Source organism: Magallana gigas, chromosome 10, assembly GCF_963853765.1.
Source record: "Magallana gigas chromosome 10, xbMagGiga1.1, whole genome shotgun sequence".
Taxonomy (NCBI): Eukaryota; Metazoa; Mollusca; class Bivalvia; order Ostreida; family Ostreidae; genus Magallana; species Magallana gigas.
In genome coordinates, this window is record NC_088862.1 from 32,906,583 (window position 1) to 32,914,483 (window position 7,901).

Consider the following 7,901-nt stretch of genomic DNA (forward strand, 5'->3'; position numbering starts at 1 on the left):
ATAAGTGAAGGCAATAGGGTACATCTACATACATTTATCTACAATCCCTGAAAGTTTCAAGCTTTTATCTTGATTAGTTTCGGAGGAGATGCGTGGACAAAATGACCCTTAAAAATTTACAAAATCGTCAATTTCTGAAACCGGAAGTGACGTCATAAGTTCAAATTTTAATAACCTCGAGTATTTCCGATACCAAACAAGTTCTGAAAATTTCGTGGAAATCGGTTGAATAGTTTTTGAGATATAAGCCACAAAAAAAGTCAGAGGAAGAATAATAATAATGAAAAAGAATCCGAAGAAAAACAAAAGGGTCTTCCGTTGGAAACGGAAGACCCTAATAACGCAGCAGACATCGAACAAGAAATTCGGAGAATTTGGACCTTAAGAACATTCAAAAATTTCTAACATAACCCGCTAACGCGGGTTATGTATTTTTTCTGTAATCTCGCCACCTTCATATCCCTCATGAATCACCAAAGAGAGCATTTTATTGTTTGAATGATCCGCCACTGTATGATTTGCAAAGGACTTAATAATTCCTTTTATTTTAAGGAAATAGTCATTGATTGGTGATTAATTAGCAACACATAAACCCTTATGTCCGGAAAAAAAACTTATCAAAAAAACTTTTATTAATTTTTTTTTTCTGTGCAGGGATTTCATCTCTGTGCCTGGAAGAAACGTCTGAAAGTAGAACTGATGCGGCGAAAAGGTCATATACATATTGTATCTCCACTATTACATGTAATTTTCTCCTCTATATTAGGTAAAGTTGATTGTGATTTATAATAAAAAAAAATATTACACGAATCAGTTAAAAAGCAATCTGCTCGCGTTCGAATTTAATTTACTTTTAAAAAATACATTCCATTAATTAATAAAAACACACTGCTTTCAATTGCATTGTACTGGTCAACTCTAATTTAAATATATATATGTACCTTTGATAGATAATATTTAGTGTGCATCGTTTCTGATGTCTATTACAAATCTAACTTGTACTTTTAAGGTTGCGTTTTCATGGATTATTTTGTGATTGAACAGAATTTAGGCTGTATTCAGAGCTTCACAGACCGCCCAGACTTACGTTTGACTTTACGTAATCGTAGTAAAATTGTCCATATTCAATGTACATGTGTATGTAGAGGAATCAGTTGTTCCTTCACTCAAACGTACTGATCGAAAATATATGACTTGTATTATTAATGTTATTGATATTTACATTTCTCAGAGAGAGAGAGAGAGAGAGAGAGAGAGAGAGAGAGAGAGAGAGAGAGACAGAGAGAGAGAGAGAGACAGACAGAGAGAGAGAGAGAGAGAGAGATTAACAATAAAACAGGGGGTTTTTTGGGTGTGTGTTTTTTTCGAGCTATGAGGGTTGCTAACCTGCATTCATTAGACCAAAAATTAATGCTCATTTTTATGTTTTACAGAAAGGATTAAATGAGCACTTAGAGTTAGATAGAAGCCTTTATTATATATGATAAATACTTTATTTTCCCATTTTCTCGTCAATCATATTCATTTTATGTTTCATTTCTATCATTGTAATAATATATTTCATTTTGTATTGTCAAGCCCGCCTAAGCTATATCTCTTAAGTCTTAATAGTGGCAAACAGTTTAATTTCTAGTTATGGATAATGAAAATTTACCGGAAGTGATAATGTACGCCAATAATACAGACACTGTGGTCCAGTTTGAAAACAAATTCCGACATAGGCACTCGACATAGGCACTCGAAACAGAGCTTAAGATGGCTAGATGGTGATGGTCATGTGTAGACAATGTTAATCTCCTTAAGAAGGAAATCTGTGTATACGGATAAAGGAAACTTTTCAATTTCTAAAGCTAAAACATTCGGATTTTTTCTTTTTCTTTTTCTTTATTAAATGACAGTCTATGGCTTAAAAAATCTTTTGAAAAATAAACCGTATAGCTAATTTGTTGACCACTTAACCTTCTTCAGAGATATAAGATTCCCTTTTAGCCAATGACCAAACAGTTGAAAGTAAACACGAGAAGAAAGCTAATCTTGTTTTTATTTTTCTTTTTTTTTTCTTTTTTATAATTTTTTTTGGTTTATTTGGTGTTATCTAATGACTAGTATTTTGCAGTCAATTTATCGTAACCAGATAAAAATAAGCACTACCATCGTTTCAATCCATAGTTGACTGTGTCCTAGATTCTGATCAGAGAGAGCTGAATTGGTCTCATTTTTGTTAAGACACAAAAAGAGTTATCTATATGTTTTGCGTATGAGTACGATTAATTTCCATAATATCAAAACATTGTTATTGAGAAAAAAGGATTAGACAAAACGTAGAAAGCTTGTCAGCAGCGACAAAACTGGAAATATTATCCAAAAATCCAGGACAAAGGAAGTGCTAGATTGAAATGTATCGGATAAATATACACTGGTTTAAGCTGAAATTGCGATTGTTTTCTGATAAAAGGAAAACGTATTTTTAGACGAATTCGGTGTAAAATTAATTTTTTCTTCGTTTTGAATGCTTTGAACGTCTAGAGTTTCATATTCAATTCTTCAAATTTGTTACCGGAGTTAAGGTCAGAAATAATATAATTATACAATATTTTGATATTTCTTTTTTATATTTAGATAAATTGTCTTGTATTTTTTCCATATTGTAGAATGGACGGACTTACGTGTTTACATGGGTTCAAACTGAATATTGAATTCCAAAAATACATACGTAGGTATTTTTTTCTTTTCTAGAATAAAATACAATCGATTGCATAATTATAAGAATATGGACATGTCGTTTGTTTTACGGAAAACTTGATAAACGCTTTTCCAGTTTCCATCCATATAGGTAAGCCTTACTTGAATAAAGTATTTTTTTTTTGCATCTTAGGTCTATCTAGAACCCCCGATACCTTCTCGAAAACAGAAGAAATCCGTTTCGATGGAAACGTTTATACCGAGGCTCAAGAAGGGATATCAAGATCGATGTTTAAAATCGCTATAATTGTATTTTTTGCTTTTCTTTCCATTTTGTTAATTCTGTGTACATATCCCCGAGAAATGTGTTAAATGATTACTTCAATGAAAAGGATGGGCTCGACTATTTTTTGAATACATAAATTTCCTCAAGAAGAAGGGATATATGTAATTTCTGAAATTTTTAGATTTAAAAGAAAATACAGTTTCAGTCATGTATTGCCCTTTTTAAAATAGTTTATATGTATATTACATAGAGTACAGCTTTTATTTACACAAAAATATGCCAAAATTATATATATATATATATATATATATATATATATATATATATATATATATATATATATATATATATATAAAGTATCTCCTCATTAGACTTTCAAACGATAAATTTTGACGTCATAAAAGTGCAATTATCCATATTTTATTGAAACTTATCAGAGGACACAACTTTTCATGTGGTTTTTTTTTAAAGTAGGAAACTTTCTCTGCAGCTGTTCCGAACATTTGATTTTTATATTATAACATTTAATTATGCTATTTCAATCCATTATATTAAGGTTGCTTTATACACCTACAGTTTATTCCAATTTTCAATAGAAGACCACAAAACGTATACTTATCAAATATTAAAGTCATGATAGGGATACTATGGGCATTTTTAAAGAATATTTTATTGTTTTTTCGTGTTTTTGTAAAATAATTTTCAAAAAGTTAACTATTAATAAATTGAGAGAATTTTTTTTATCATATGATGGATATTTCCATCGGACATCTAAAAAAATATAACACTTCTTTACATTCAAAAATGTTATTATTGCAATTTTTTTAGTATTTCCCGAAAACATAATTTTTCATATTTTCTTACTCTGTTAACAAATCATTTGAGGAAGCTGCTTGATGTTTTGGGAAAATGTATTTTAATAAATGTGACATTAAAAATTGAATGAAAATCATTGCAAATAAAAACAAAAAATATTTTAAATTTTATTTGGTATGAAATTTCCTCAGGTAAGAGTTATCGTTCCTAAGTCCCAATGCCCGAACACCTTGGAGACTTTTCATTTCTGAGTTCAATGTTTTCACAAATATCATGTTGGAATGATAAATACATATTACATATTTCATTATAGGCCTATATAAGTGAATATATTCGCTTTAATGCAAAACTAAGTCAAATAAATAAAGGGGGAACTTCACTAATGGGTTTTTGTATATTTTCATTAAACTTAAATCACTTTTCAGTTTAAGGGTATATCATATTTGCATTTTTATATATTGAACTAGATTATACCTTCTTCTTTGTTTACCATCAAGCCTCCATAAAAATAACAATTTCATTTAAATGTTCCAGAAAAGACAACATTTTGTTTAAACTATCATATTTATGGTAATAGTAATTAATCTCATGGAATTTTATTTAGTTTATTTCCTTCCCATTTTGTTTTTAAATCATCAATACAATGGCAGGGAACCAATGCTAGTTAATAAATAGCATTGCACTTGCAATGGTTTTTTTTGTTATCTTGAACTGTATTCAGTTATATTGTACTTTTGCGTTTGTACGAGTATAAGTGTATACATACGAGGGTTGTTCGGAAATTATCGAGACAACTCGATTTTTTCTTTTTATAATTGAAGAATTTTGGTGAAAGTTGGCATAAACATTAAAGATACCCAACAAATAATTGAACAAAGTATTATTTAAAGAATATTTTGTTTACGACGGGAGATAAGCAAGTCGGTGGTCGGTGTATCCGGCGCAGACATGAAATAGGAGATTAAAAAAAATTAAACGTCTATTTTCTAGTGGTCCGTAGATTAACAGAAATCAAATTAAATAAGTTTTTTTTTCGCTAACTTTTGCGACTAACTTTTGATCAAGGTTGACGAATGTTCGAGTTGAAATACGGATATGGTACAAATACATTTACCAAGCAATAAAAATCTGACAACGACTTTGAATTGAATTTTGACGTCAAGACGGTGCAACAAATATACATCAAACTGAACTCAGTAGAAGACTTTTAAGGCCACGCAATTGCTGAAACAAAAACTATACGATGACAAATGATAAAAAGCTTCAGTTCATCGATTTTTTTTTTACTGTTAAACTAGAATTAAGACAAAGGGACTAAATATCAAGTACTTTTTACACACTAGCCCAACAGTTCTAAAATAGGTACAAAATGACTGCAGGCGACTTACTTGCACAGTTATTCGACTTTTGGGTAAAAATAACTTAACTTTTTTCCACAAATTTTTTCCACAAAAAATCACGAATGAGAGAAAATGTAAATGATGACACCTTATAATAAATAACAAAAAATGAGAAATAACGAACAATTCTTCTTATTTCTGTTCCTTTATAAGGTATTTAAATCACAGGAGCAATAGGAAACGTTAAAATGACGTCGCGAAAAGTTTGCGGTTGCGACGGGTCACTGGACAAAGGCACGTCGATCCGCTTAATTACCAGGAATGATCCAATAAGGCCATGGACAAGAAACTTTTCACATTGATATACTCTATCCTGATTTACGTTTTGGTGAAGTCTTAAGGGTTTATCTGTTTTACCTACATGTAAATCAATAAGAGGAAATGTTTCATTAATTTCCGAAAAACCCTCATGTATTACATGAAGAATGAGGTAGACCATGCATTTTCTTATTTTATTTTGGTTTTAAATTTAGAAGAGGTTTGTTATATTGTTAGATTAAAATGACAATCTATCTTTTGACAAAATTGTAACCTACATGTAGAAGAACAAGAGATACAAATCTAACTGAGGTAGTCTATTTTATTTTAATTAACACAATTTATAGAACGGGAATTTTCAAACTATACAATGTCAACAAAATGTTAAGTTGTGTCTGTTTAATTGTCAGCAATATCAATACAACGGTTTAAATATTAAAAAAAAAATGACAGTTTAACCTTCAAAAATTAACAATACACATTACTTCATTCACTAAATAGAAAATTAAGCGTCTTTCCACGATTTCGTCTGCTTGAGATCAACAATCTACTTTTATGGGAAGACTGGCTCTTCCAATTCCAGGAAAAATTATATTGAACATGTAGGCCTATTTACTTTTTACGATAACACTTCTGTTCAAATTTAGTAACGATGAGTTTTAAATTAACAGACGTATATGATCGGTCATCAGAAAAAACATCGTAAAGAAAACCCATGAGTAGTGCATCACCTCCTTCGGTGTATTCCAAGAGGCAGATATACCATTTAAGCACATCACTGATTATCTAGGTACTACAACATTATCCAAAGTCGCACGTACATGTACCTACAATTGTTTGTCGACCTATCAGCTAATTTCGTCCACAATCGCGTCTCCTTGCTTGGTTATGCCCAGTTGCATATATGCATATTCCAGCGATCTAAGTCACAATAAAATAAGTTACCGGTAAAACGAATCCTGCTCCTGAGTGAATAATATCACAAGCCATCGCCTGCATGTTCCATTCGTTTTCAATTCAGCAGGTTCAAATTTCAACTCTATATTTGTGTTAAATCTATTAAATTCAGTTCAGTTGCTCTACATCAGCTGAAGACTCATCTATTTTGAATATTGTTGCTGTTATTGTTTTGTAGTCATACGCATGGCTTCGTTTACATTATTTCATTTTTGATCAATACGCTTCATATTTAATGATTTGAAAATGTTTGATCAAATGATTTAGGGCCTTACAAATTCAAGAACTTTGTCAATGCCCTTTGATATCGAGGACGTTGTTCATTTAAGAAAAAAAACAGATCGAGTAAGGGTATTGTCTATAAAGAAAGCACATTATGTGTCAATGTTCTTGATTAGATTGATGTCTATCAATATTCCAAGATATCGTTATTAAGCTTAAACAGTATTCATAATATTAAATCATTGTAAGAGTTAGTATAAAGGAACCTGTTATAAAAAAATGGGCAAGTATTGAATATTTTGAAATAAGGACGAACAACATCAACAAATAATCCCGTCAATTAGTATTGATTTTGTTGATTTCTGATAGCATAAATGGTTGATTGAAAATACATTACTTTTAAAGGGGGCTAATTACTTGCAATTAGCAGAGATTTAGATGCTTAGTTACGCATTGGCGTTAAAGATGCTGAATCAGCAGCAATAAAAAAGAAACAAAACGAAAAATAGAATTTAACCATCAAAAACTGTAATTAAATTTGATGCAGCGCATATTATTAACTTGAAATGTCATTTCTACGTGATTACATGTATGGACATCTATGTTAAATGAGAACATGTAAAGAAGAAAAGTGAAATAAATTTTATCTAGAGAGTTTATCTCTGCCTTTATATGACACTTCCCTTTTGGCAATATTCTATTTACATGTAATGTGATCTATAAGCCACGTGCTTTGAAATAAACCTCAGCTTTTCTTTATAAGTACTCTCCATTATACTGCAATATTGAGCTTTGATCATCCTAAATGACCTCGATTTAGAAATGTATCTTCCCTTAATGGATTTTATAAGACATGCATTGCCCTAAATCCACAATATGAAAAATAATTGAGCCTTAACTTTTATCAATTTTAGAAAGAGGGTCCTTTGACGAAGTCGTTTAATCATAGTGATTAAGAAAATATTTACAAAAGACTTTATTATCACACTCCGCTAATGAGTACTTTGAAGATAAGTTAAGCTCAGAATTTATATAATAGGTCAACATGCTTTTTGGCTAAGATGGTTTAAAGAATGTCGTCATAAAATCTCACAGAACCCAATTGATCGTAAAATTATCAATTTATAATCTTCCGGCAATGGCTTTATGTTTTGCAAATAAAACCACTAATGACTTTGCAAAAGAAATAACAACATTGATCAAAACAGCCGAGAGTAGAGTTTTTTCGAGATTTATTATTCAAGTGTTCTATTTGTTTAAAAAAAAAAAGAAGGTATTAT